Source organism: Chlorocebus sabaeus, chromosome 19 (assembly GCF_047675955.1).
Source record: "Chlorocebus sabaeus isolate Y175 chromosome 19, mChlSab1.0.hap1, whole genome shotgun sequence".
In the NCBI taxonomy this organism is placed as follows: Eukaryota; Metazoa; Chordata; class Mammalia; order Primates; family Cercopithecidae; genus Chlorocebus; species Chlorocebus sabaeus.
In genome coordinates, this window is record NC_132922.1 from 14,316,641 (window position 1) to 14,344,570 (window position 27,930).

At 49.5% G+C, this 27,930-nt stretch overlaps 1 long non-coding RNA gene across 1 annotated transcript; it reads right to left on the bottom strand.

Moving 5' to 3' along the window:
* Window positions 1-42: 42 nt before the first annotated feature.
* On the bottom strand, window positions 43-27,882 carry LOC103223252 (uncharacterized). Its single transcript, XR_005243484.2, has 4 exons — window positions 27,566-27,882; window positions 25,967-26,083; window positions 19,445-19,565; window positions 43-1,207 (listed from the first exon to the last, which is right to left on the bottom strand). It is a non-coding gene; the product is annotated as an uncharacterized lncRNA (long non-coding RNA).
* Window positions 27,883-27,930: the final 48 nt, after the last annotated feature.

Genomic DNA, 27,930 nt, shown 5'->3' on the forward strand with positions numbered 1-27,930 from the left:
TGCAAAAAGGTTTCTTTTTACAAAAGAAAAAGGAAAAACAAGTGGTGATTTTTTTTTAATAAAAAAACCACAGACTATAAATAAATGTAAATATAAAATAAGTGGATTTACTTGCAAGAAAATCAGATAGTATTTTTCTTTTAATTCTTTTCCAGCTTTAAACTGTGAAAACAAAAAAGGGGGTGGGGTGGGGGACTTAAAATTTAGCAGGGAACTTGTAAAGAAAAAAAAACAAAACGAATATACAAATCCATTTACAAAAACAAAGCAAAACCGTCGTGAGAGGTGAGAGCTGGGCTTGAAGGTTGGAGGGAGTAGGGGAAGGTCCTAGTGAGCTGTAGGAGGTCTCTGTGGTGGAAAGGTGGCTTCCTCAGACCAGGAAGGTGCTGTGAATGGGGGAAGACAGAATCCAACAAAGAAAGAGACCACACGCCCCACGCGCACGCATGCATGCACGTTCACACACACATACACAGTCCACTTAGCCCAGCACCGCAGTCACTCACAGGGACACACTCAGTCTCAACCCTTGCATCCCATACATAGCCAGGGGCGTGACTCAAAGGAAATTGACTCATGCCCTCCACAGCCATGGACTACAACAACTCCACACTGGCCTTTGTGTTCATTCACACCCTTCCAACACAGCACACACATGAACACACACATGCACGCATACACACACACACACACACACACGCACACACCACTCGAATGCATGGGAAGGGCACCCGTCTAGAATCTAGGACTGGATTCTGGAATTCCTTGCTGCATGGCCTCTCTGGCCCTTAATTTTCCCCCCATGTAAGCATGTGGATTGACCCAGATAAGCCCTACAGGCCCATTCTTGCTCTATGTATCTGTGACTTCAGATCTGCCACCTGCCCCAAGGATATGCCAGGGATGACCAGGACAGCTGCCACCAGGCCCCCAGGCTCATCATCAGTCAGCCTCTCAGACACACACACACACACACACCATATACCTCCTCACTGTGCTCCCCAAACCCCTGCCCCACATCCAATGTCAAAGCAAAAATACACACATGTGAGCAAACATAACGCTGTTCAGGCAAAGAAGGGAAAGACACAGGGGTCCCCAAAGGCCTTCTTCACTTTGTGTCCCCTTGCTGCGATCATGGAGAGTTAAGGAGGCTTCCTTGGAAGAAGAGATCTGCCACCAGAGCTTTCCCAGTATCTTTGGAGATCTGTGAAAAAGAGGATCCTCTGAGGTTTGCTGGGAGGGCTTAAGGCTGAGGGGATGGAGAGGAAAATTTTAGCAGTTCCGTCCCAGTGTAAGGACCAACCCCAAAAGTTAAACTTGTACCACAGACTAAAGGCCAGGGGCATCCTTTGTTTCTCCCCTTTCTTCCCCAGAGTGACAAGGGCCAGTTCAGACTGTCAGAAATCCAACAACTTTCCTGAACTGGAAATTTCAAAACAGGCTGCAAGTCACTCCCAGGTGACTGAAGGTCAAGGTGAGGCCCCCTGCCTCTGCCTGTGAGTCTCCCTCGGTTTGCATCTTTCTTAACACTGGCATTTCCTGAGGTTGAGCTCTCTGGGGAGTTCTAGAGAATGGCTCGCAAGGCTTTTTGAGCTTGCACATCTCACCTGCCTTTCCTGTCTTTTGCCTGGGAAAGGAAAGTTATTTTTCCAGGTCAGCACAGGGCAGAACATCGGCCAGCCCAGCCCAGAAGTGCAGGGGGAGGTCATGGGCCCTAGGGCAGAACGATGGGAGACAATTCAAGGTGTGGTAACCACCACCAAGTTGTCCTCAGTCTGGGCAGAAACTCAACTCTACCCTTCTCCCACCCCAATCTTGCCCGCCACCCCGCCAGATTCCAGACCTAAAGGGATCAAGGACAAGAGCCACGGGAGAATGGAGAGGCCCCAAGGAAACAGCACCCAAGTGGGTACTGTCTGAAGAGAAAAACTAGCTCCGATTCTCTGAATTCCGACAGAGCGTTTGGGAAGGCAATCAGTGCTTCCTTCCATGGTGCGAGGCCTGGGTTCTGGGTCTGCGGGAAGAAAGCCACTGGGGTGTGGGTGACATCGTCGTGGCTGAGAAGGGGCTAGGGGGTCCGGAGGGAAGGAGCCAGGACCGGAACTGCAAGGGTGTTGCTTCCCAGGGTGTGGATGATTGCTCATGTCCAGCTCAGACCAGTTCAAGAAACTAACCTCCATTTATTTTCTTGGTGGGTCTTTTTTTTTTTTTTTTTCAGACTGTTAACAGAAAAAAAATTTTAAAAAGCAGAAAACTGAAAAAAAAAAATCCTGGTACATGAAATAAAGATTTTTTTTATAGCTTTTGGTCCTCACTTCAGTGAATTTCTTTAATTCCTTCCCCAACTCCTGGCATCCTATTCAAAACAATCCTAAAGCTGTAGATTCTTGGGGATGGGAGCTTTAGATGCTGGGCAGTAGGGCGTCCCCCCAGCCTCTAGATCATGAGTTCCCTATTAAATATCCTTTAGGGATACTTGCACGCCTCCAGTGACAGAGGGCTCACCCCCTCCAAAGATAGCACCAGCCAGCGCTGAGCAGCACTCTTTGGCAAAAGTCTTCTCTGCACACTGAATTTTAATCCACCTCTTCCTTCACACTCCAACAACACTGAATAAATCCCTTCCCTTTTCAGCATGACAGCCCCTCAGATATTTGAAGACAGAGAGCATGACGTCCTTGAGTTTTCTCTTTTAGAATAAACCAGCCCTACTCAACATCCCAATTACACTCCAGCATTTCCATTTTCCCCCATGAAAGTGTGCAGTTTGGAATGGACATGACCCTGCCAGTTTACTCAGTGGGGCTCCTTGCAGAGGGGTGCTCCTCAGGGAGAAGGGGAGCCATGGAGTGGCAGAAGAATAGGGAGGGCCCCTGGGACTCTCTTAACTTGAAGAGATGAGAAAGACAAGATGGGATGCTAACAGGAGGATGTGACCTTTGACATCAGAGAAAGGCCCCATTGGAAGGATGACCTGTCATGCCCCGAAACAGCTGTCTAAGATAACAGCGCTATCTAAGATGCGGGCGGTTGGGGCGGGGGGAGCATATTCACTGTACAGCTCTCCTGGGGCTCAAGAGAAAGGAGATGGCAAGCAGATGACACCTGCACGCTGCGCAGACCTAAGAGAAGGTAAGCCCTGTACCACGCGGCCCGGAAAAGTCTACTCCAGAAGGGGCCAATGTTCAAAACTCCCTGTTCAACTCAGCCTCAGTCTGCTGGGGCCACACCGCCAAGCCCCCACCAATCTCAATTATCTCTCTCTCTCTCTAGCCTCACCCCTAACACTTGTGGGGTCCAGGGCAAGAGTAGAAAGGGAGGCTCACTCTCCATAACTTAAGTCTGAAGATTTCACAGCTGCACATCAAACTAACCACCTTAAAAACATGGTTTATCAGCCGGGCGCGGTGGCTTATGCCTGTAATCCCAGCATTTTGGGAGGCCGAGGAGGGTAGATCACAAGGTCAGGAGTTCAAGACCAGCCTGGTCAAGATGGTGAAACCCCACCTCTACTAAAAATACAAAAACTAGCCAAGTGTGGTGGTGGGGGCCTGTAATCCAAACTACTCAGGAGACTAAGGCAAAGAATTGCTTGAACCCAGGAGGCGGAGGTTACAGTGAGCTGAGATCGCACCACTGCACTCCAGCCTGGGCGACAGAGCAAGACTCTGTCTTAAAAAAATAATAATAAAATAAAATAAAATTTAAAAATATGTTCTATCCTCTGTCCTGGCAAATATGTCCTTGTGACAACCTAAAGTGTTAGGTTTGAATTTAGAATTGTCAACCTCCTCTGCGTTCTGCTCCTTAAAGTAGCAGCATGGGGCAAGTCCACCCTGGAAGCCTAGACCACAGCTCCCTGCCCATGACCCACCCCTCTTCCTTTCCCACTTCCAGCTCCACTCAGCACATTCAGGGCATCTCCCACAAAGTGGGCACCCATCCCAGCCTGCACACCCAGCTTCCCCAAAACCACTGCTTAAGGCAGGAGGACACAGATCCTCAGGAGGACAGATGGCAGCTAGCCCTGGAAGCCAGCTTGGCAGGACTCTTGGAGCAGAAATTCTAGACTAGCAAGCATCAGACAAGTGTCTAGAAGAGGGTAGGGCCTGGGGTGAGCACATCGCCTTGGCCTGTGAATTCCTCCCCACGTGGGAAAGGGCTTGGTCTGAGAAGGGCCAGGGCAGGATCCCCTCTTGCTCTTGTCTAAGGCCAACACAGCCTCTCTCTGGCTTTGGAATGTAGATTTTAACACTCAGAGCCCAGTTTAAGGACTGACTCCCAGAGAGTCAGTTACAGGCTATGGAGCTCAGAAGACCTCTCCCTTCATGGAAGAAAGTCACAGTTGGAGGCCAGCAAGGGCAAGCGATGTGTCCAGGCTTGCACAGTGAATCAGCTTCAAGCAGGCACGAGGCCCAAGCCTCCAGACCTTCCAGCATCCCTGGTCACCTGCCTCAGATGGAGGTTTGAAGCATTCCTCCTTCCCCCTCTTCCATTCATGCTTCAGGCTTAGCAATTCCTCTTTGCAGTCATGCTGACCTCACCAAATCCAAAAACTTCAAAGCATCTGCAGGGAGTGAGGGAAGGCACTTCTGTCTTGGTGAGTATCTAGACCTGCCTAACAAGGAGTATTGGTTTAGACTGACTTCTAAGGCCGCTCGGTGAAAGCTGGCTGGCAGCCACCAACTGCCTGCTCCCCCAGGGCACAGCTCTGGAAAGAAGCATTACCATCACCAGAGAAACTTAGCCCTGCCTCCCCTGCCCACCACAGACTGGGCAGCCACAGACATGAATCCTTCCGTGTACTGAGGCCAACTCCTAACTCCTATGGGCTCATGTGAGCCAGTTATGTGTATCCCTTCCCAGCTAACTCCATATTCCGTGACGCCACATCAGCAGCTTGAAGCCGGCCATGGTGGGAATATTTACACTGCAGCAATGGGCAAATGCTGCTAATCAAGGCTTACTTTTCCTTTTCTTTTTTTTTTTTTTTTTTTTTTTTGAGATGGAGTCTCACTCTGTTGCCAGGCTGGAGTGCTGTGGTGTGATCTTGGCTCACTGCAACATCCGCCTCCCGGGTTCAAGTGATTCTCCTGCCTCAGCCTCCTGAGTAGCTGGGACCACACGTGTGCGCCACCACACTCAGCTAATTTTTGTATTTTTAGTAGAGACAGGGTTTCACCGTGTTGGCCAGGATGATCTCGATCTCTTGACCTCATGATCCACCTGCCTTGGACTCCCAAAGTGCTGGGATTACAGAGTGAGTCACCTTGCCTGGCCCCAGGGCTTTTTTTTTTTTTTTTTCCAATGAAGAGTCAGTTGTTAAACATTTGCCAGCATATCACTGCATCACATCCTCTGTGGGAATGGTGTGTGCCCAGAGGCTCACTCATGGACATCTTAGAGACACATCCACACCCCACAGTGCATGTGCATGTGTGTATGGCCACATACATGTTCCCATGTGTGCACATGTGCATAAACACACATACATACACTCACACACACTTCTGGAAGTAGATCCATTCACACAAATATACTCAATCAGTCATCAGCATTTATTGATCACCCGCCCCACCAAGCCTTGATCTTGCTCCCAAGAGTACAGGGATGACAAGGATGTGGACTTCCCTGCAGGAAGCTCTCAATAGAGGCAGAGACAGGGACAGGTAAACAGAGACTGACCAAGAAAGGTGATAATGCCACCACAGGGGGAGAAGGGTGAACGAATGGGGGGCAAGGCACATGGAGGAGGTGACACTGGGGCTGAGGACCTACGTAAGCCACTCCACGTGGTTCTCCACATGCTTAGTCCCTAGGTCCTTGGAGACTCGTCTGTGCACTTCCATGCACAGGCCAGCAGACGGGGTGCACGCTATGTCACAGACGCTCATGTCTATGTGGACACACCAACCACATGTGCATGTGTGTGCACTCACACAGACTCACAACATCCATCAGAACAAGGGAACACAGCACGAGGTCAGATGGCCTCACCGTATCTTTCAGAACAAGGAAACACAGCACAAGGTCAGGTGGCCCATTTTTGTCACGAGGTGCGCCCCGCCCTGAAGCAGTGAGCCCATCTTTCCCTCACTCTGGCTCTCCCTCTCTCCAACACTCTCTCTGTCCCCCTGTCTCCCACTCTCTTCTGCTCTGGCTCCCTTTTCTCCCTCCTCCCTCTTCCACCGAGTTACCAGCCTGTCTCACCTCATCCACCCTGCTGCAGAAGGGATTCCAAGGGGAATACGAAGTCAGTCATGCGAAACCCAGGAACCTCTGTCAGTCAGTAGGGCTGGAGGTAGAGACAGAAATGGGGCCCTAGATGGGATCTCTGAGGCAGCCCTTTGAGATGAGACCCCCGAGACTAAGAATATCCCTCCCACCCCATTGATTCCAGGCCTGGGATGACCTGTCACGACCCTGAAACAGCTCAAATCTCAGAACCTCACAGGGAGGTAAGACAGGGATGTGAAACTCAGATACCAGCCTCAGGCAGCATAGACCTAGTTGGTGGGGGGACAGAGGCAGGAAAAGGTAGGACTGGAGCTAAGCCACAGCTTTGTTATGTCACTGTCTTACTCGAAAACTTTCAATGGCTCCCTAGCACCCTCACAGTAAGGCCTTCAAAGCCCTCACAGGAAGTCTGTTTATCTATCTTGCCACAGCAAATTGGGATTTATTGAGATTCTACAATGTGTCAGGCACTGCCAGATCATGGTATCACAGCCCTATTAAACAGGCATTATTATCCCATTTACAGGTATGAAAACTGAGGCTCAGAGAGGCAGAACAAGGGTTCTACCTTGAGAACGAGAGAGGCAGTATGAGGGTTAAGAAGGTGGGCTCTGGATCAGGCATGGTGGCTCATGTCTCTAGTCTCAGAACTTTGGGAGGCTAAGCTGGGTGGATCGCTCCAGCTCAGGAGTTTGAGACCAGACTGGACAACGTGGTGAAACCCTGTCTCTACAGAAAATACAAAAATTGGCCGGGCACGGTGGCTCAAGCCTGTAATCCCAGCACTCTGGGAGGCCGAGGCGGGCGGATCACGAGGTCAGGAGATCGAGACCATCCTGGCTAACACGGTGAAACCCCATCTCTACTAAAAAAAATACAAAAAACTAGCCGGGCGAGGTGGCGGGTGCCTGTAGTCCCAGCTACTCGGGAGGCTGAGGCAGGAGAATGGCGTAAACCCGGGAGGCGGAGCTTGCAGTGAGCTGAGATCCGGCCACTGCACTCTAGCCCGGGCGACAGAGCGAGACTCTGTCTCAAAAAAAAAAAAAAAAGAAAAAAAAATACAAAAATTAGCTGGGCATGGTGGTGAATGCCTGTAGTCCCAGCTACTTGGGAGGATGAGGTGCAAGAGTCATTTGAGCCCAGGAGTTCAAGGCTGCAGTGGGCCATGATTGCATCACTGCGCTCCAACCTGGGCGACAGAGACCCTGTCTCAAAAAAAAAGAAGAAGGTGGGCTCTGTAGCCACATTGGCAGGGTTCAGACCCACAGCTTTGGGCAAGCTATCCACACATCAGTTGCCTCATCTGTAAGAGGGGAATGATAACAGTAACCACCTTATAAGGTTGTATGAAGTAAACGAATTCAAGACGTTAGAGTAGTGCCTGGCACATGGCAACAGTAATGTAAGCTCACACCTACACAGCACTTCCTACATGAGTGAACACTCAATATCTGTAGCCATGGTACCAAGATATCCTTAGAATGTGGTGGACTGGGGTTCAAAGGTGGGGGTCTCTGCACCCAGAGCCCTCATTCATATCCATTATTCTGTCCTGCCTCCATCATCTATACACACGAGCATGCGCAGAGACCTCCCGGGTCCCCTAATGGAGAGCTGTGCAGGATACAGAAGTGTAAGGCGAAGGAAAAGGGTGATTCTTCCTGGCAGGGGTGTGGAGGTCCAGGTTATACAGGTAGTGTCAGGGAATGTTGTACAGTTCTGAGTCATGAAAGCCCCTGAGGGCTGAGACTTAGGCCATACCCGTCTCCCTTCTGGTGCTATCTCAGCCTGGGCTCCAGCCACAGAGAGTTACACTGGCTCTTGGGAACACTTCAAGACCACTGTGATGCCTTGTATTCATTCATTCATTCATTCATTCATTCATTCATTCATTCAGCTCCTGCGACATGCCATTCACTGTGCTCAGTGCCGGGGATAGCCGCAATCAAGACAAACATGGTCCCAGCCTTCTGTAACTCAAGTGCTACAGGAAAAAAGGGGAAATTGGCCAGGCGCGGTAGCTCACGCCTGTAATCCCAGTGCTTTGGGAGGCTGAGGCAGACGGATCATGAGGTCAGGAGTTTGAGACCAGCCTGGCCAACGTGGTGAAACCCTGTCTCTACTAAAAATACAAAAAATTAGCCAAGCGTGATGGTGCATGCCTGTAATCCTAGCTACTTGGGAGGCTGAGGCAGGAGAATCGCTTGAACCCGGGAGGTGGAGGTTGCAGTGAGCTGAGACCGCACCACTGCACTCCAGACTGGGCAACAGAAAAAAAAAAAAAAAAGAAAAGAAAAGAAAAGAAAAAGAAAAAAGGGAAAATTAGCAAGTTAAGAATCAAATAATTATATAATTATGGATTATTGCGAATGCTATGAAGTAAGTGCATTGGGGCAATGATTTTTAGAATATCAGTTACCCAGGAGGCTGAGGCAGGAGGAACGCTTGAGACTAAGAGTTCGAGGCTGCAGTGCACTATGATTGCACCTGAGAATAGTTACTGCACTCCAGCCTGGGCAACATAGTGAGAACCTGTCTCTCTTAAAAAAAAAAAAAAAAAAAAAAAAAAAGAGAGAAAGAGAGAAAGAGAGAAATGTATCAGGGATTAACCTCTCTTTAGATTATTGGAAATTTAGTGGCTTAAAACAATACCATTTTATTGTCTCCCACAGTTCTACGGGCTCAGTTGGGTGGTTCTTCTGTTCTGTATGATGTTAGCTGGACCTGCAGTCATTCAGGGGCTCAACTGGGCTGGAGCAGCCAAGTTGGCTCACGCACATGGCTGGAGTCCATGCTGACTGTTGGCTGGGGGTTCAACTGGGCTGTTGAGCTGAACACCTCATTTCTCCCGCTGTGTCTCTCTATGTGATATGTGCCTCTCACAGCATACCAGCTGGGTTCCAGGTGGCAGGAAGGAGAAGCTGCCAGTCATCTGAAGGCTTCGCCTCAGAAACGTCAGTAAATTACCTCTGCCACATTCCACTGGCCAAAGGCAGGCCCAGGGTCCAGCCCAGTTCCAAGAGAAGGAGAAATAGAGTCTATTTCTCGATGGGATCAGCAGCATACACAGGAGAGGCCAGGAAGCACTGGGAGCTATCTTTGCAGACCAGCTACCACAACCCCTTTAGACAGAGCAGTCAGGGGAGGCCTCCGTAAGATGCTGACTTTCAGCAGAAATTTGAAGGACAGGAAGGATGAGCCAGACAGAAGCAGGGGATGGGAGAGAGCAGAGGGTTTCAGGCAGAGGGAACAGCACACGCAAAGCCTCTTTTTCTTTTCTTTTTTTTTTTTTTTTTTTTTTTTGAGACAGAGTTTTTGCTCTTGTTGCCCAGGCTGGAGTGCAACGACACAATCTCAGCTCACCACAACCTCCGCCTCCCAGGTTTTCAAGTAATTCTTCTGCCTCAGCCTCCCTGAGTAGCTGGTATTACAGGCATGTGCCACGACTCCCAGCTAATTTTGTATTTTTAGTAAAGACCGGGTTGCTCCATGTTGGTCAGGCTGGTCTTGAACTCTTGACCTCAGGTGGTCTGCCCACCTCGGTCTCCCAAAGTGCTGGGATTCCAGGTGTGACCCACCACGCCCAGCCACAAAGCCTCTTTTTCTGAGGTAGGAAAAGCACCTGGCTTGTGAGAACATCTCAAAGATAACTCAAGTAGTTATCCTGGGTGAGCAAGGGGACAAGTTACACAGGATAAGGTGGAAGAAGTAGGCAGGGGTCAGTCCTGTAATCCCAGCGTCCCCAGTCCCTGGGCCATGGACCAGGGCCACACAGCAGGAGGTGAGCAGCAGGTGATGGAGCATTACTGCCTGAGCTCCACCTCCTGTCACATCAGCAGCAGCATTAGATTGTCACAAGAGCGTGAGCCCTGCTGTGAACTGTGCATGAGAGAGATCTAGGTTGCATGTTCCTTATGACACTCTAACTAATGCCTGATGATCTGAGGAGAAACAGTTTCCTACCCAGTACGTGGAAAAATTGTCTTCCATGAAACTGGTCCCCGGTGCCAAAAAGGTTGGGGACTCCTGCCCTAATCCAAAGGGGAGGCCTTCCGGTTATATTCTAAGTGCAAGGAGAGCCACCGATCCAGACACAACAGGGAAAATCATCACTGGGCTTTCCATGCAAACTTCACCCAGCCAGAGCCAGGGCTCAGGGCTAAACACTGTGACCGATATAAGAAAGGCATTTTTCTTTCCTGAAGTTCGTGATTTTATTGAATTATTTACTTGTAGGCTGGGCACGGTGGCTCACACCTGTAATCCCAATACTTGGGAGGCCAAGGCAGACAGATCACCTGAGGTCAGGAGTTCGAGACCAGCCTGGCCAACATGGTGAAACCCCATCTCTACTAAAAATACAAAAATTAGCCAGGCATGGCCACCTGTAATCCCAGCTACCTGGGAATCTGAGGCGGAAGAATCGCTTAAACTCAAGAGGTGGAGGTTACAGTGAGATCGCAACATTGCACTCCAGCCTGGGTGACAGAGCGAGATTCTGTCTCAAAAGTAAATAAATGAATTAAATTAAATATAAAATGAATTATTTACTTATAATTTGTAACCCACCCTTTCCCATTCAATTCAATCTCTATTTAAATATTCAGCTTTTTCTATGAGTAGAAGAGCTTACAGTAAAAGACACATGAATAAAAGGCTGTCAAAGGTAGAAGACCAAAACCATGGAAAGGGGAAGGAAACAGTTTGACAAAAAGCACAAGCTTCTTGGCAAGCAAGGCCAAAAGGGAAACGTCATACATTCTGTAACGTTCATTGTCAAAGTCAACACTTCAATTGCCGTGGAGAAGAAAATCTTTTTTCTTGATCTCATGGTCTCTGGGGAACAGAGAAAACACACATAAACCAGTAATTAACAATTCAGGGCTACAACTGGAGAAGGCCAAAAGGGTGCCCTAAGCAGAAGCTGGGATGGAAGTCTTACAATCTTTGCATCTCAAAGCACTCGCCCCCTGAGAACAGGCAGGAAACGGCACGCAGGAAAGCAGGGACAGTGGAGTTGGAAAGGTCTGCATTTGAAGCACTGCTCCACCCTTCGCCAGCTGCATGACGCGCTCAAGAGATAGCTTCCCTGGGTCTTCATTTCCTCATCTGCAAAATGGGTTCAATAATCCCCACACAGGGTTAGCCCAGAGGACACACTGGAATGAAAGCTCCTGGCATAGTAGCTGGTACATAATAGGAGCAGTCATAACCACAGCTGGAATCTACTAAGCTCTCCCTTTGTGCCACGCATTAATTTAAGCACCTCATGTGTTAATGCTAAAGGCAACATTGTGAGATAGGTCTTATTATCCTCATTTTACAAATAAGGACACGGAGGCTCAGAGATGTTAAGATATGTGCCCAGGTTCACACAGCAGGAATATGACGGAGCTGAGAAAATGAGCTCAGGCGGTCCATTGGCTGCAGAGCTCACCTCCTCACCACCACACTAACCCACTTCTCCAATAGTGGTTTCCTTGCCCCCTTCTCTTTCCCTTCATCCCCCAATACACTGCTGAGTACTCACAGCTAAATGGAAGCAGTTCCCTCCACAGAGCCAAAATCGTCGTCCCACTAGCTCATCTCACTCTCACCTCCTCCCCACCCTTTGCCTCTCTCCTTGTCTGAGCTCTGTCCTCTGTAATTCATGAAAGCCAGAACTGACCTCTTCTCACAGGACAGCCCTTCAGAGTCCATTGCTTCTGCTGAAGGGACTGGTAAAGGATTAACAGAGGTGAGATGGAAAGCTGGCCATGGAGAACAGGGAGGATCCTTCCCATGGGCTCCTTGAAGGCAGAGGTATGCCTCATTTATCACATGTGTGTGGCATGTGGTGAAGCCCAGTAACCTCATGAGTTGAATGAAGGTGAATTGAATCGAATTGAACTGAAGTGGATTGCAAAGTTGAATGGATGGAAGGTGGGTGGGTGGGTGGGTGGATGGATGGATGCATGGATGATTGAATGGATGAATGGGTGGACGGATGGATGATGGATGAATGAATGGATGATTGAATGGATGGGTGGGTGGATGGATGGATGATTGGATGGATGGACACGTGGATGGTTGAATGGACAGGAGTGACCATCGCTGGTAGGGAATTCTGGTAACTGAAGGTACAGAGGTAGGTGTGTTGGGAAACACTGAATAAATTAGTGTGACTGGAGAAGAGGACTCATGCCAGGGAGATGCAGAAAAGAATAAATGCCCACACTCTCCCTCCTACAGGGAGAGGTGGAGGCACTCGGGGGTGCTGTACAAGTTGTGTGCTCCGTGGCTGCTGGGAAGGGAGGCGTTAACAGCAGGATGGTTCCTGGCCAGCTGCAACCAGGGTGACACTGACAGATTACAGCGTGTCCTCCGCACTAATAACACTGCGGCGTCCTCCTCCTGCCGTTCCCCAGCCAGCTCCAACTCCAGTGGATCAATACCAAAAGGCGTACACTGAAAATCCCCAGCCAACTCCCTCCAAGGCTTGGATGCTTCAAAGCACAGAATTGCAGAGTATAAGGATCTCAGTGACCAGCTTATTTCCTGGGCTGGGCACTCTCTGGGGCCAGGGATGGTGTCCTATTCACCTTGGCTTCCCCTGCCCCATTACAGGACCAGGCAAGGATAGCCCTCTCCCAAAGTTTGCTGAGTGAAGGAATCTACCTCCTGGCCAATGAGAGTCCTCACAAACACATGTGTATGGCTCACAATCCTTCGCCTCTACTTGCATACCTCTAATGGCAAGAGGCTCTCAACCTCCCCCAAGCAGCCAGAGCCTTCCTTTATTGATGATTAAAATCGTATTCTCTACTCTTTTTTTTTTTTTTTGAGATGGAGTCTCACTCTGTCGCCCAGGCTGGAGTGCAGTGGCACGATCTCAGAGGAGGCAACCTCTGTCTCCCAAGTTCAAGCGATTCTTCTGCCTCCGCCTTCTGAGTAGCTGGGACTACAGGTGAGTGCCACCATGCCCAGCTAATTTTTGTATTTTTCACTATATTGGCCAGGCTGGTCTCGAACTCCTGACCTCGTGGTCCGCCCACCTCAGCTTCCCAAAGTGCTGGGATTACAGGCGTGAGCCACCGCGCCTGGCCCATCTTCCCTATTCTGAATTAACCCCTCCTCTTTTATTTCTCCATGGTCTTCTATTTTCCAATTTCTTCCTTTTCCTTGGACACCTCTTTCCTCCTCTCCCAAACCATCCAATAACCCAGTCCTCATTTCCTCGGGTACTGAAGTCAAATGATGAAGGGGAGGAAGAAGGGAATTAGTATTTATTGAGTGCCTTCCCTAGTTGAGATATGTCAGAAATGTCCACGTGCCAGATGCAGTGGCTCACGCCTGTAATCCCAGCACTTTGAGAGGCTGAGTCAGGAGGATCGTTTGAACCCAGGAGTTCAAGGGTGCAATGAGCTATGATCATGCCATTGTACTTCAGCCTGGGCAACAGAGTAAGACCCTGTCTCAAAAAAAAAAAAAAAAAAAGAGGGAGTGAGCCTCGTATTATTCCTATCTCACAGATGAGGACTGAGGCTCAGAGAGGTTAAGGAACCCAGAATCACACAGCCACACAGCAGCAGGGCCGAAGCTGTGCCATTCCAGCTCCCGGGCACACAGGAGTGAGTGCTTCCCACATCTTCTTGTCCTCAGATGAGTCTAGAAAGGACGCAACTGGTCCCCTAATGCCCCAAGGGACTTGCTCAAGGTCACAAGAGCAAAGGGATTGCCCAGATTGGGGCACTTCCCCCACAGCTTGTTGCTTCCCACTCTCTCCCCCACCCAAATAGCATTTCTCAGGGAAGAAAACTCGGGCTCCTTGGAAAAACAGCTGATTCTGGGAGTGGGGCAGGGAAAGAACAAGAAGAGATGGGGGCATCTTGTTCTTCCAGGAAGCCAGGAAGTGAACGGACTACGGGGACTGGGGCACAGACTTAGGATCCTCAACGAGCCGTTTGTGCAGCAAAAAGAATGGGAGGACACCAACTCATCATATATCAACTGGCTTCTAAAAGGGGAAGTAAGAACCAAGCAAAATAACATGCATTACATTGCATTACATATAACATGTAAAGTACACATATGCAAACATGTACAGGTGCCCATCCTGCCTGGAAGAGCTCTGCACATTGTGGACACTTGCTCAGATGCCACCCTGAAAACCTCTGGGGAGGAATTCCAAGCCCCCAGCCCATCCCAGCCCGGCGTCTCCAAAGCCTTTCCCTGCCTCTCGCTCCGTAGTGAAGACCAACAGGGACAAGGGGCTTCCGTGTGGTACTGACCTGCATAGATGCCTGGAGAGGGATTGGCTTGTCCAGAATCCCCACCAGGCACTGGGGCCAGACCTCCCGGGCTCCTGAGCCCATGGCCTCCTTCCGGGCCCACCCACCTAGCTTCCTGGCTCGTGTGCATGGCACGGTGGGCTGGAACTGCTCCAGAGTCAGCATGAGCCTTAGAGAGGTACTGTCCTAAGCCAAGCCCGCAGGCTGCCCCTCTTCCTCTCACTGTGCCTTCCGCCCTGCCAAACGCCCACCGGCTATGACAGCCCCACAGCAGCCACTCTCCCCTGCCTCGTCCCTGCTTGGTCTCTCACCAGGCCCCTGCAGTCCGCATTTCCTGTCCCTACCTGATCACCTCACCCCCAGTCCAGGCCCACACCGTCACACTTGTGCACACAGACCTCTTGATGTCCAAGTCCCTACCCCTTGCCATCCTCATCCCACCCTCCAAGCCTGTCCACTCTTTGCCCAAAGCATCATTTAATGGTGACACTTGTCAAGCTCTCAAAAAAAGTCAAGATCTAAACCCACACTGGCTCTTCCCAAAGCCCACGTCTGTGGTTAACAGGCACTTGTCTTGCCTTTTGTGCTTATGTCTATATAAAACACCTCTTACAAAACAAATAGGTAAAGTCTCTAGAAAATAAAAAACACAAGAGATTGTAAGAGTGGTTGCCTCTGGGGAGGGAGGGAGGCCAAGGCGGGTGGATCACGAGGTCAGGAGTTCAAGACTAACCTGACCAACATAGTGAAACCCTGTCTCTATTAAAAAATATTTAAAAATTAGCCAGACGTGGTGGCGTGTGCCTGTAATCCCAGCTACTCAGGAAGCTGAGACAGGAGAATCACTTGAACCTGGGAGGCAGAGGTTGCAGTGAGCCAAGATCATGCCACTGCACTCCAACCTGGGCAACAGAGTGAGAATCTGTCTCAAAAAAAAAAAAAAAAAAAAAAAAAAAGACAAGTCCTGACTCCACTAGTACCAGTTTTATGACCTTGGGAAAAACTTATGTCAGCATCCCTAGTCTCAGTTTACTCGTCTACAAAATGGGATGATCACAGTACCTGCCTTGTAAGACAGACAATAAACCCAGCCCCAAGAAGTGCTTAGCACCACAAAATAGTCAGGGCTCAGTAAACATGAGTGATGGGCCTCTCTTTGCCCACCTTCTCCGTGGAACTGTGAGCTCCTAGCACAGCTCCCACCATGGTGATTCCCTGACAAATACAAGATGCAATTCACAGTCCTCAGGATACAGCTTTCAAGGCCCTCCCTGCTGGTCCCACTGTCTTTCCTACTGCATCTGTTACCCATCCTCAAATGCATGACTGACGGACGTCCTTTGACAGCTCCTGCCCGTACACACCCCACTGCCCCTGACGCTTTCCTTCCCCCAGTCCTCATGTGCCTTTCTTTGGTAATCTGCAAACTCATTTCATCCTTCAAATGCTGCAAAAGGTCTCCTCCTCTTGTAGCCCTCACCCTGCGCCTGCTAGACTTGGTTACCCCGTGGCACTCAGTACAGATCTCTGGGCAATTCAAACCAAACCACATTGCTAGCTCTTTGCCCTCTATCTCCCCCACTGCTCTGGAAGCTCCGGGGGGACAGAGGCTGTGTTTGCATATCTGTATTCCTAATGCTTAGCGTGTAACAGGAACTCAGAAAACGTTTGTGGAATGAATGAATCATTCCTGACCACTCAGCTACTTGGCGCCTTCAGGGGCTGAATTATGGTGAGCCATTCATGGCCTGCAAATGCTACACAGCGAAGGTAGTGACCTCCTCTCTTTGCAATCTCCAGCCCAGAAGCCGCCTCTCTCAGCCTGCACACCCTCAGAGAGCCTTCCAGGAGCTGTTCGGCAATGCAGCCTGCAGGGCATCCCCCTGCCTCTCCTCTGCCTGCCACAGAGGTCTGCGGAAGCCCTCAATCAGAAGCCGTGCTAGGAGTGGGGACAGAAAGACAAATAAGATACAATCCCTGCCCTCACGGATGAATAACAGCCTGGAGGAGACAGATGCCTGGGTCTGCCTCATTCCATCCGCCACCTATAATTCATCAAATGTCTATCACGTGCCTCTCTCCTCCGTGCCTTTACATAAGTTCTATCACCCTCTGTGCCTCAGTTTCCTCCTCAAGTGGGACGGAAAGACCCACCTAATCTAACGCATCAGGACTGCTTGCAGACAGAACCAGATAATGCACGTAAATTGCTCAATAAACTATGAAGACCTGTACCGATGTTATTACGGCTATTATTAATATAGCTTAACGTAACAGTATTGAATAACTGAAGCCCTCCCGGCAGCAGGCACAGCGACTTGCACATAGTAGGTGTTTAAATGATCCTGATGCGTTGAAATGCAGTCCGGGGACTGGGCCTGATTTTTCATGAGTTGTGGAACAGCGCCATCCTGTGGCCACAGTGCAGAGCACACAGATCTTCTGGCCGAGTGCTTTGACCGACCCAATGAGGGCTGCTGAGATTCGTTTAGGACAAATTCAAGGAAAAGTCCGTTTGACACCACGGGGCAAGAAGTTTCTTCGTCCCTAGAGGTGGTACAGGCTCAGAGTACAAACAGAGGCAACAAGGGTTTGAAACAGCATTCTGCATTATTTCTCTATCAAGAAGTTTTTGGGAGATATGAAGCACCCCCGGTGAACAATCCAACCATGTGGTCAAAGCCTGGTCTGGTCTGGTCTGGCCCTGTGGAAGGTCTCAGAAGACGAGACCAGGTGTGGTGGCTCATGCCTGTAATCTTAGCACTTTGAGAGGCTGAGGCGGTCGGATCACTTGAGGTGAGGAGTTCAAGACCAGCCTGGCCAACATGGTGAAACCCCGTCTCTACTAAAAACACGACAATTAGCAGGAAATTGCTTGAACCCGGGAGACGGAGGTTGCAGTGAGCCAAGATCGTGCCACTGCACTCTAGCCTGGGCAATAGAGCCAGACTCCGTCTCAAAAAAAAAAAAAAAGAACAAGACTTGAACTTGGCTCTGCCACTCTGCCATGCTCAAGCTGTGTGACCTTGAGTAGACTGCTGCCTTCTCTGAGCACCAGTTGTCTCATCTATGCAATGAGGTCATGATCCCTGCACTGGCCACCTCAAACAGTCATTGCATAGATCAAATGGCGTAAGAGAAGCATAAGTTTAGAAATGGTCAAGTGTTATACAAACACGATGGGTGGTAATCATTCTAATTTCCAATCACAGTAATAACGGGCATTGACTGAGCTCTGCACTGTGCTAAACACTTTCACACATAATCTCACTTAATTCCCACTAACCCTTACCAAATAAGTACTCTAAGAGGCCCATTTTGTAGATGAGGACATTGGAGTTTAGAGGAATTTGAAATCTTGTCCAAAGTCACACTCAACTAATAAGGAAAAAAGTCAGGATTTGAACTCAGGACAGTGGGACCTCCCCCACAGTAGGGGAGTCTCAATAGTTCCAGCCACAGACATGGGATTTAAGGGGAGCCCCTGATAGGCAGGTAGGTGCCTTGAAGAAAACAAAAGAATTATTGATATTTCTCCTCTTTTGCCTAGGAAATTCTGCTTCCTTCCCATCTCTACCCCAGTACCTGCTGTGACCTTGGAGCCTCCCAGGAGAAGGGAACCCTTGGGCTCTGCATCCAGGGCCCTGCTCACACCCAAAGTCAGAGAATCCCAAAGCTCTCCCTTCCAGGGTCCAAGCCTGACCAAAGGCCATGTGTGCTCCTTTAAGGGACTGGCAAGGGCAAAGTGGGGGATGGTTCCCTTTCAAGGTCACTGTTAAACAGATGATGCCAAAATTTGTTGGGAGAAGTGGCTATTTGTCAACAATCATAATGACCCTCACGTATCTAGAGTCCTCTTGAGCTAATGAAATGTCTAAGATTGCCCCCTGTCCACTTTCTCAATGTTTGGCCCTCAGAACACTCCTTTGAGGTCAGAATCCTTAGCCCTACCTTACGGATGAGGAAACTGAGGTTCAAGGAAAGGAAGTGACTTAACGGAGGTCATACTGCAAGTAAGTGGCAGGGACAGGACTCGAGTCTAAGATTCCAGAGTACGTATCCTCCTAACTCCCGAGGAATCCAGAGAGAGGGGAGGTAGAGTGGCCTGGAACTGTTTCTGGTAGACAGCCCTGGTTCTAGGGAAAGTAGTCCAGAAATGTTTCTGCTTGGTAATCCTAGTTCTAGCCCCACTTCTGCCATCAGCAGGCTGTGTGACCCCACACAAGTCACTGGGCCTCAGTCGCTTTTTGCCAGAGATTCCTCGTGAGCTCTGACTTTGCGTCCTTTATTCATGTCCTTGAGCCATAAAGATGAGGGTGTTCAGCAGCATCTGCAGGTTTTATAGACAAGCAGCTGTGACTTCGCCTCCCTCGGGAAGCTTTTCCTGACTGCCCAAGGCTGAGTTATTATTGCTCATCGTGCTCTCACAGCACCCACAGCGTTGCATTACAACTTATCAGCAAACTCCCACAGGCCCAGGCGGCAAACGTGCATGACTATGAAGAAGGTCGAATCTGGTGCAATAGGGAGTAGTGGGGACTGAGGCAAAGTAGAGAGCCCCTGGCCAAGGGGGCAGCTCCTATTCAGCTCCAGCTTCTTCTCGTATTGCAGGAAGGCCAGCCTGGTGTTGCCCAGATCGTAAGAGAAGCCAGAAAACTGGATTTTTAGGTGAAATCTGCTTTTTAAACATAGACTCAAAATCTATTTAAGGACTTTATAGGTATTGCAGCCCCTGGATTAGCCACACCTACTTGCCCCATTAGACTCTGAGTTATTTGGCCGGGCACAGTGGCTCATGCCTATAATCCCAGCACTTTGGGAGGTCGAGGCGGGTGGATCACTTGAGCTCAGAAATTCGAGACCAGCCTGTCCAACATGTTGAAACCCCATCTCTACTAAAAATACAAAAATTACCCGGGTGTGGTGGCACGCACCTGTAATCCCAGCTACTTGGGAGGCTGAGGCAGGAGAATTGCTTGAATGCAGAGGCGGAGGCTGCAGTGAGCCGAGATCGTGCCATTGCACTCCAGCCTGGGTGACAGAGTGAAACTCCATCTTAAAAAAAAAAAAAATAGACTCTAGGTTACTTGATAGCATGGCAAGGTCTCGCCCTGAATGCTGAGTGACCAACCCAGGGCCCGGAACCTCACAAGTGACCAGTGATTGCTTTTTAAATGTTGCAAGGTCTTGCCCCAGCCAAAGCCCCCTACCTCCAAGTTTCTGGTAACCAGGTGAACCCCACTGGCACGTATCAAGGGCTTATTTGCATGCCAGGCACTGCCTTAAGCACGTCACATACATAGTCTGACCTAATTCTATTATCCCTCCCTCCCAAAGTGGTACATACTATGATTCCATCTATTTTACAGATGAAGAAGCTATGGCTCAAATGGTCACACAACTTGCCCAAGGTCACACAACAGTGACAAAAATTTAAATCGCTGGAATTCAAATTCAGGCAATCTGACTCCCCAGATGTCTGCTTGCATTACAGTGATATCAGACTGCTCCATGAGACCACCTTAAATATCACCTTGTGGTCACTGGGTCCCAACCACAAGTCTCTCCAGGCACCCACCAGGGCAGTAGGAACCAAGGCAAGTGGTATGAAGAGATGAGACACCTGACGCAGTGGCTCATGCCTGTAATCTCTGCACTTTGGGAGGCTGAGGCGGGTGGATCACCTGAGGTCGGGAGTTCGAGACCAGCCTGGCCAACGTGGTGAAACCCTGTCTGTACTAAAAAATACAAAAATCAGCTGGGCCTCGTGGCAGGCACCTGTAATCCCAGCTACTCGGGAGGCTGAGGCAGGGAGAATTGCTTGAACCCAGGAGACAGAGGTTGCAGTGAGCTGAAATCGCACCACTGCATTCCAGCCTGGGCAACAGAGTGAGACTGTCTCAAAAAAAAACAGGGCTGAGAACAACACTGTGCTGCAGAAAGCAGAGGCCTGAGGTTCAGAGAGGGGCACCTACTGGCCCACAGCTGTGCGGCCAGATTGAGCCAAAATCAGTGTTTATCTTTGGCCCTAAGACACCAAGTCCCAGCTTCCAACAGAAGAAAACATATGGGGCAGAGAGAAGGAGCCAAGGAGAGGCCTGGTTATTGCTCATCCCATTGAAACAGTCAAACACTCTCTAAACTAGCTAAATGGTTCCGAAGGAAATGGGAATCTATTTTGTCTCCTGTCGCCAGGCCTGCAAATCCTGATATATCTCAGGCCACGGTAGCGAAGCGGATGGCTCAGCACTTGGAGACATGCCCACACGAGGCAGGAAGTAGGGTGGATGATTCAACAGGTACCTCTCTATTCTGAGAACCGGTCCTGTGATGGGTGAGTGTATACGCAGCTGAAATAAAAAATGATTTTGAATACCGACCACTGGAACGTACAGCAAGCCTCCCTTTCTTCCGGGGGACCTGCAGCATTCTCTGGGGCTTTAATCTTTCCAGGTTTTACAGTTCTGAAATTTTGCTGAGACAACAAGGTTCTTGGGAGGCTAGGGTAGGCTGGTGACTCAAAAGCTTCCTTTCCTGCCGGCACACCCTCCAACAGGATGATAAAATGGCTGCCGTTCTACCTGGGACACCATGTTCCTTGCCCTCAGTCTTCCTCATCTGCCAAATGGGGGTAGTGATCTCTGCCTAACTGAAACAGAAAAGTTTGGTACAGGTAGCACAGCTCCACAATTTCTTATCTGAAATCCTCATGGCTCAATGTGCTTTATCAATTTTTTTATTTTATTTTATTTATTTTGAGACACGGTTTCACTCTGTCACCCAGGCTAGAGGGCCACGATTTTGGCTCAATGTAACCCAGCCTCCCAGGTTCAAGCGATTCTCATGCCTCAGTCTCCCCCAGTAGCTGGGATTACAGGCACCCACCACCATGCATGGCTAATTTTTGTATTTTAGTAGAGATGGGGTTTCACCATGTTGACCAGGCTGGTCTCGAACTCCTGACCTCTGGTGATCTGCCTGCCTCAGGCTCCCAAAGTGCTGGGATTACAGGGCTGCAGCCACCACATCCGGCCTCAGTGTGCTTTCTAACTTGGAATTCTTTGGATTCCTGAAAGGTTTTCAGGTGGATCTACTGCATATCAGGTGACATGCCAGTGAGCTCTGGAGCAACAGTCCATAAACCCTTTCATTTTTCTGCAGCAAAATGTATAGATACACTAAGTGGGACAAAATAAAGACTATAAATAACCTCACATCCAATTCATATCAGGTTTGCCATCAGATGCTTGCCCCAATCTCATGAAAAAGCTTTCGCTTTTCAGAGCTTTGGGGGTTTGGGAATTGTGCATGGAGAGTGCCAGCTTTGGTTTCAGCCACACCTGGGTTTCCATTCTAATTGCATCCTGACCAGCTGGCCCACCGGGGGCAAGACATTCCTCCTCTCTGAGCCTCAGTGTTCTCATCTGTAAAATGGGATGATAATGCCTATGGTGCTTCTTAAAAGATAAGCAAGGAAATGCAGGTTGCCACTCTGGAAGAAAGGCTGGCCACACTGACAGGTCCCAACGAGGTGAATCCACTACAGGATATCCGGGATATATCTACACACAAGGCAGGGGCAGACTCCCTCTCCCTCTGACCAAACTTACAAGGCTGATGCATAGCAGAAGATCCATTTATTATTGGATAGCACAGTAAATACCCCACCAACAGAATGGAGCACTTCCTACAGCCCAACCAGCACGGGCTTCCCTACAGCACAAGTTCCGTGAGGATCCATGGTGTCACAGCACTGCTTGGTGAGAGGGAGTCAGAATAAACAACCACATTAAGAAGCATTTATCAGCTGGGCGTGGTGGCTCATGTCTGTAATCCCAGAGTTTTGGGAGGCCGAGGCGGGCAGATCACTTGAGCTCAGGAATTCGAGATCAGCCTGACCAACATGGTACAACCCCATCTCTACCAAAAACACAAAAATTAGCCAGGCTTCGTGGTAGGCACCTGTAATCCCAGCTACTCGGGAGGCTGAGTCACAAGAATCACTTGAACCTAGCAGGCAGAGGTTGTAGTGAGCCAAGATTGCACCACTGCACTCCAGCCTGGGCGACAGACTCCATCTCAAAAAAACAAAAGCGTTTATCACAGAGCAGCTTGAAGCCCCCTCTCTTTTGGGAGGACAGTCTTGCCCAGGAAATGGGGATGATGCTTGGGTCAGCGCAACCAAGAGCCTGTGCCCTGGACAATGCCAGCCCTGGCTCTGTGACCATCCCCTTCCTATTTGTCCTCTACTGAGGCACTCTTCCATTCACTCTTCCTCCAAAGAGGGTGCAAGGTAACTGACCAGGTTCCCCTTGATAAACCAGGATCATAGTCCAGGCCTGTCCTTCTGAGCCAGACTCCCTCAGAAACTTTGCCTGGCATTGATGTACCCCACGCTCTTCAGTCATGTTTGCAGATAACCAAACTGATGACTCTTAGAAAAGGCCAGTCTGCAGGCGCAGTGGCTCAAGCCTGTAATCCCAGCACTTTGGGAGGCCGAGACGGGCGGATCACAAGGCCAGGAGATCGAGACCATCCTGGCTAACATGGTGAAACCCCATCTCTACTAAGAAAAAAAAAAAGAAAATACAAAAAACTAGCTGGGCGTGGTGGCGGGCGCCTGTAGTCCCAGCTATTCAGGAGGCTGAGGCAGGAGAATGGCGTGGACCCGGGAGGCAGAGCTTGCAGTGAGCTGAGATTCAGCCACTGCACTCCAGCCTGGGCAACAGAGCGAGACTCTGTCTCAAAAAAAAAAAAAAAAGACAAAGAAAAGAAAAGGCCAGTCTGCATCCATGGCAGAGTTCATACCCCTAAGATGGCCACGACAATATCTCCCACTCCACATACTTGTTCCGTAACTTCTTGCCTTACCCAGCAAAAACTTCAGTCTCTGCCCTCTCTCCCCCTTGACTCTGGGCAGGCTTGTGACGCACTTGGAACCAACAAGTTACAGGGATGGGAGTGATATCACATAACTTCTGAGGCTAGATCACAGAAGGCAATGTGGCTTCCAACTTGTTCGCCAGAGCACTTGCTCTGAACTCCTCACACAGACTCACTACGCAGAGTGACCCTGAGACTAAATGGAGAGAGAGAAAGAGAAGCTCCACCCACACCCAACTATAATGCATGAGAGACCCCAGGTCAGAACCACCCAGCCAAGCACTTCCCTAATTCCTGACCCACAGAAACTAAGACATACAATAAAAAGACTGTTGTCGTTTTAAGCCACTAAATTTTGGTGTGATTTGTTAATGACCGTTTTATTTTCCTTCTGCCTAGGGTGACCATACCTCCCAGTTTAAGTGAGACGATTCCAGTTTACACCTTTTATCTGGCATAATCAACGATAGTAATCCCTTTCTTGCCCCCAAAGTGCCCCAATTTAAATGGCAAATTATATGGTCACTCTACATTTGGCCGAGTTCTCAGAACACACTTCAGATTCTGGCAACAACTCTTCACTCACCGCCTAGAATAACTGAAATGCATGAGGTGCCTAGCACAAAGTGTTCAAGAAATCGATGCTCGTTCCTCTTCTTTCTCCTAATTCTGTTCTGTCTGAATGCTCAGCAGTATTTTGCCAAGAGATGGCTTCAGTGTGGTGGCTCATGCCTGTAATCCCAGCACTTTCGGAGGCCAAGCCGTGTGGATCACCTGAGGTCAGGAGTTCAAGACCATCTGACCAACATTGTGAAACTTCATTTCTACTAAAAATACAAAAATCTGACCAGGCGCGGTGGCTCACGCCTGTAATCCCAGCACTTTGGGAGGCCAAGGCGGGCGGATCACAAGGTCAGGAGATTGAGACCATCCCGGCTGACGAAACACCATCTCTACTAAAAATACAAAAAATTAGCCAGGTGTGGTGGCGGGCGCCTGTGGTCCCAGCTACTGGGGAGGCTGAGGGAGGAGAATGGCGTGAACCCGGGAGGTGGAGGTTGCAGTGAGCTGAGATAGCGCCGCTGCACTCCAGCCTGGCCAACAGAGCGAGACTCCGTCTCAAATAAATAAATAAATAAAAATAAGATTTGCCGGGCATGGTGGCGGGCACCTATAATCCCAGCTACTCGGGAGTCTGAGGCAGGAGAATCGCTTGAATCGGGAGACAGAGGTTACAGTGAGCCGAGATCTTGTCACTGCAGAGTGAGCCTAAAAAAGAGATGGCTTCAGGAGCAGGCTCAGTCCCCTCACAGTCTCGAGAATGCTCTCCCCGCAACAAACCTGCATCCTCCCGAAAACAGGGTACCTGTTACACAGCCACAGCTCCCAGGCAAGCCCAGGGCTGTCCATTTCACCAGAGGGCTCTCAGTAAGCCCGTCCCATGGGGAAATTCTGGAGCTGCTGCTGGTATTCAAGATAGGAAGGCTCTGAATTCCTCAGAGAGAGCAGGCAAGAGACAGAGGAGGAACAACACAACCCTGCAACTGTCTTTTTATTATCTCTCTTAGTTTCTGTGGGACAGGAATTTGGGGTAGGTTTGGCTGGATGGTTCTGCCCTGGGGCCTCTCTGGCCTCTCGGAAAGGCCTTCCTCACCACCCCTGTAAGGAGTAAAAGCTTCTGAGTCCACAAAACTGCTTTCAAATCCTGGCTCCACCATTTACTCACTGGACTAAGTACTCAACTACTCTGAGCCTCTTTCTCCCCACCTGAATGAATGGCAGGGTCCATGGCAATTTCAATGAACTTTTAGAAAAAAACACTGGCCAGATTCTTTTATTCATTAACTCAGACAATGAATACCTACTTAAGCACCTATTCTATGCCAGTGATATGCTTTGACTGTATCCTCACCCAAATCTCATCTTGAATTCCCACGTGCTGTGGGATGGACCTGGTAGGAGGTAATTGAATCATGGGGGCAGGTCTTTCCCACACTGTTCTTGTGATAGTGAATAAGTCTTACGAGATCTGACGGTTTTAAAAGGGGGAGTTCCCCTACACAAGCTCCCTCTCTTTGCCTGCTACCATTCATGTAAAACATGACTTGCTCCTCCTTGCCTTCTGCCATGATTGTGAGGCCTCCCCAGACATGTGGAACCGTGAGTCCATTAAACCTCTTTCTTTTGTAAATTTCCCAGTCTGGAGTATGTCTTTACTAGCAGCATGAAAACGGACTAACACAATCACCTATTTCAGAAATGATGGTCAGAAAAGACCTGCATAAGGAGGTAACTCTCGAGCAGAGGCATAGCTGATGAGACCAATTCAGGCACCAGGAAATCTGGGGGAAGAGTGTGCCATGCAGAAAGAACATCAAGTGCAGAGGCCCTGCTGAGATGGAAAGAAGGCTGGTGGGCCAGGCATGGTGGGCTCACGCCTGTAATCCCAGCACTTTGGGAGGCCAAGGTGGATGGATCACTGGAGGTCAGGAATTTGAGACTAGCCTGGCCAACATGGTGAATCCCTATCTCTACTAAAAATACAAAAATTAGCCAGGTGTGGTGGCACATACCTGTAGTTCCAGCTACTTGGGAGGCTGAGGCAGGAGAATCACTTGAACCCGGAAGGTGGAGGTCACAGTGAGCTGAGATTGTGCCATTGCACTCCAGCCTGGCAAAAGAGCAAGACCCTGTCTCCAAAAAAAAAAACACAAAAAGTGGCAGAGCCTAGACATCAGATATGTCTAATAATTTCTAATAAAGGAGGTATGCTAGGAGGCTAAGGAAACCCATGTCAGGTAGAAAGGATCTGAGGTTTGAATAAAGTCATGCCCTCAGATTATCTTTCATTGTTTTAAAATTCTGAAACAAAGACACCAGGAGGAACTCCATAGCCTGGGAGTTGCTGAGAGGACAGCACTGTTATCTACTGCAGTAAAGCAGTTTGTGAGTTGTCACTTCAGAATCACAGTTAATGCGGCGCTCCTGGGCTCCAGCATAAACATATCCATGAAATCTATCCAAGTGAGACCCAGAATCTGAATTTTCTTAAATACCATCCTGGTCAGGTGTGGTAGCTCACACCTGTAATCCCAGCACTTTGGGAGGCCGAGGCAGGAGGACTGCTTAAGCCCAGGAGTTCAAGACCAGCCTTGGCAACATGATGAGTCTTCCTGTCGACAAAAATTTTTTTTAAATTAGCCGGGTGGCCGGGTGCAGTGGCTCACACCTGTAATCTTAGCACTTTGGGAGGCCGAGGTGGGTAGATCACCTGAGGTCAGGAGTTCGAGACGAACCTGGTCAGCATGGTGAAACCCTGTCTCTACTAAAAATACAAAAATTAGTCGGGCCTGGTGGTACACGCCTGCAATCCCAGCTACTTGGGAGGCTGAAGCAAGAGAATCGCTTGAACCTGGAAGGCAGAGGTTGCAGTGAGCTGAGATCCTGCCACTGCACTCCAGCTTGGATGACAGAGAGAGAGTCCATCTCAAAATAAATAAATAAATAAATAAATATTAAAAAATTAAAAATTAGCCAGGCAAGGTGATATGCACCTGTAGCCTCAGCTGCTCCGTAAGCTAAGGCGAGAGGATCACTTTAGACCAGGAGTTAAAGACCAGCCCAGGCAACATAGTGAGAAACTGTCTCTATAAAATTTTTTTAAATAATTAGCTGGCCAGGTACGGCGGCTCATGCCTGTAATCCTAGCCCTTTGGGAGGCCCAGTAGGAGGACTGCTTGAGCTCAGGAGTTTGAGACCGGCCTGAGCAACATTACAAAACCCCATCTCTACCAAAAATACAAAAATTTAGGCAGGCGTGGTGGTGTGTGCCTGTGTAAACCCAGCTACTCGGGAGGCTGAGCTGGGAGGATCGCTTGTGCCTGGGAAGTCGACGGTGCAATGAGCCGTGATCCTGCCACCACATTCCAGCCTGGGCGACAGAGAGAGACCCTGTCTCAAACAATAAATAAAAATAAATAAAAACGGTGTTCCAGAAATCCCTGTCCTACAATTAAGTTTGAGAACTGTTTAAGTATGGTTTGAACTCTGGCGGTTAGAACCCTAAACTAGCAGTCTGATCTAGGCAGGTCACTTGGCACCTCTGAGCCTCACTTTCCACAACTATAAAGGCGGAGGGGTAACAATAAAGTCCGCCGAAGACCCCGACCAACCTCTCCTGCGGTGAGCTTCACACTAAGCAGGCGGATAGAGCAGGCGGGGAGTCGCGGGTGACTATGGGAAACATGGGGGCTAAGGCGTGCCGCGAGCATTGTGGGACACAGAGGGGCGCCAGCCGCTCCCCGCCTCTAGCTTCGATTGCGCGGCCGCCACGTTTCAGTGATGAACGCCCTCTTTGGGCGTTCCCGGATACCGCCTGACGTAGTACCAATCACACCTCTCGCGTCTCGACGCCTCAGAGGCTAATAAGGACGCCTGGCGAAACGCAGTAACGGATTTCCGGGTGGACCTTCGCTTTACGGCTCGTAAGTTCTTCCGCCCAACCCAGAGGAAGCGGGAGCGCAGTTTACGACAGCGC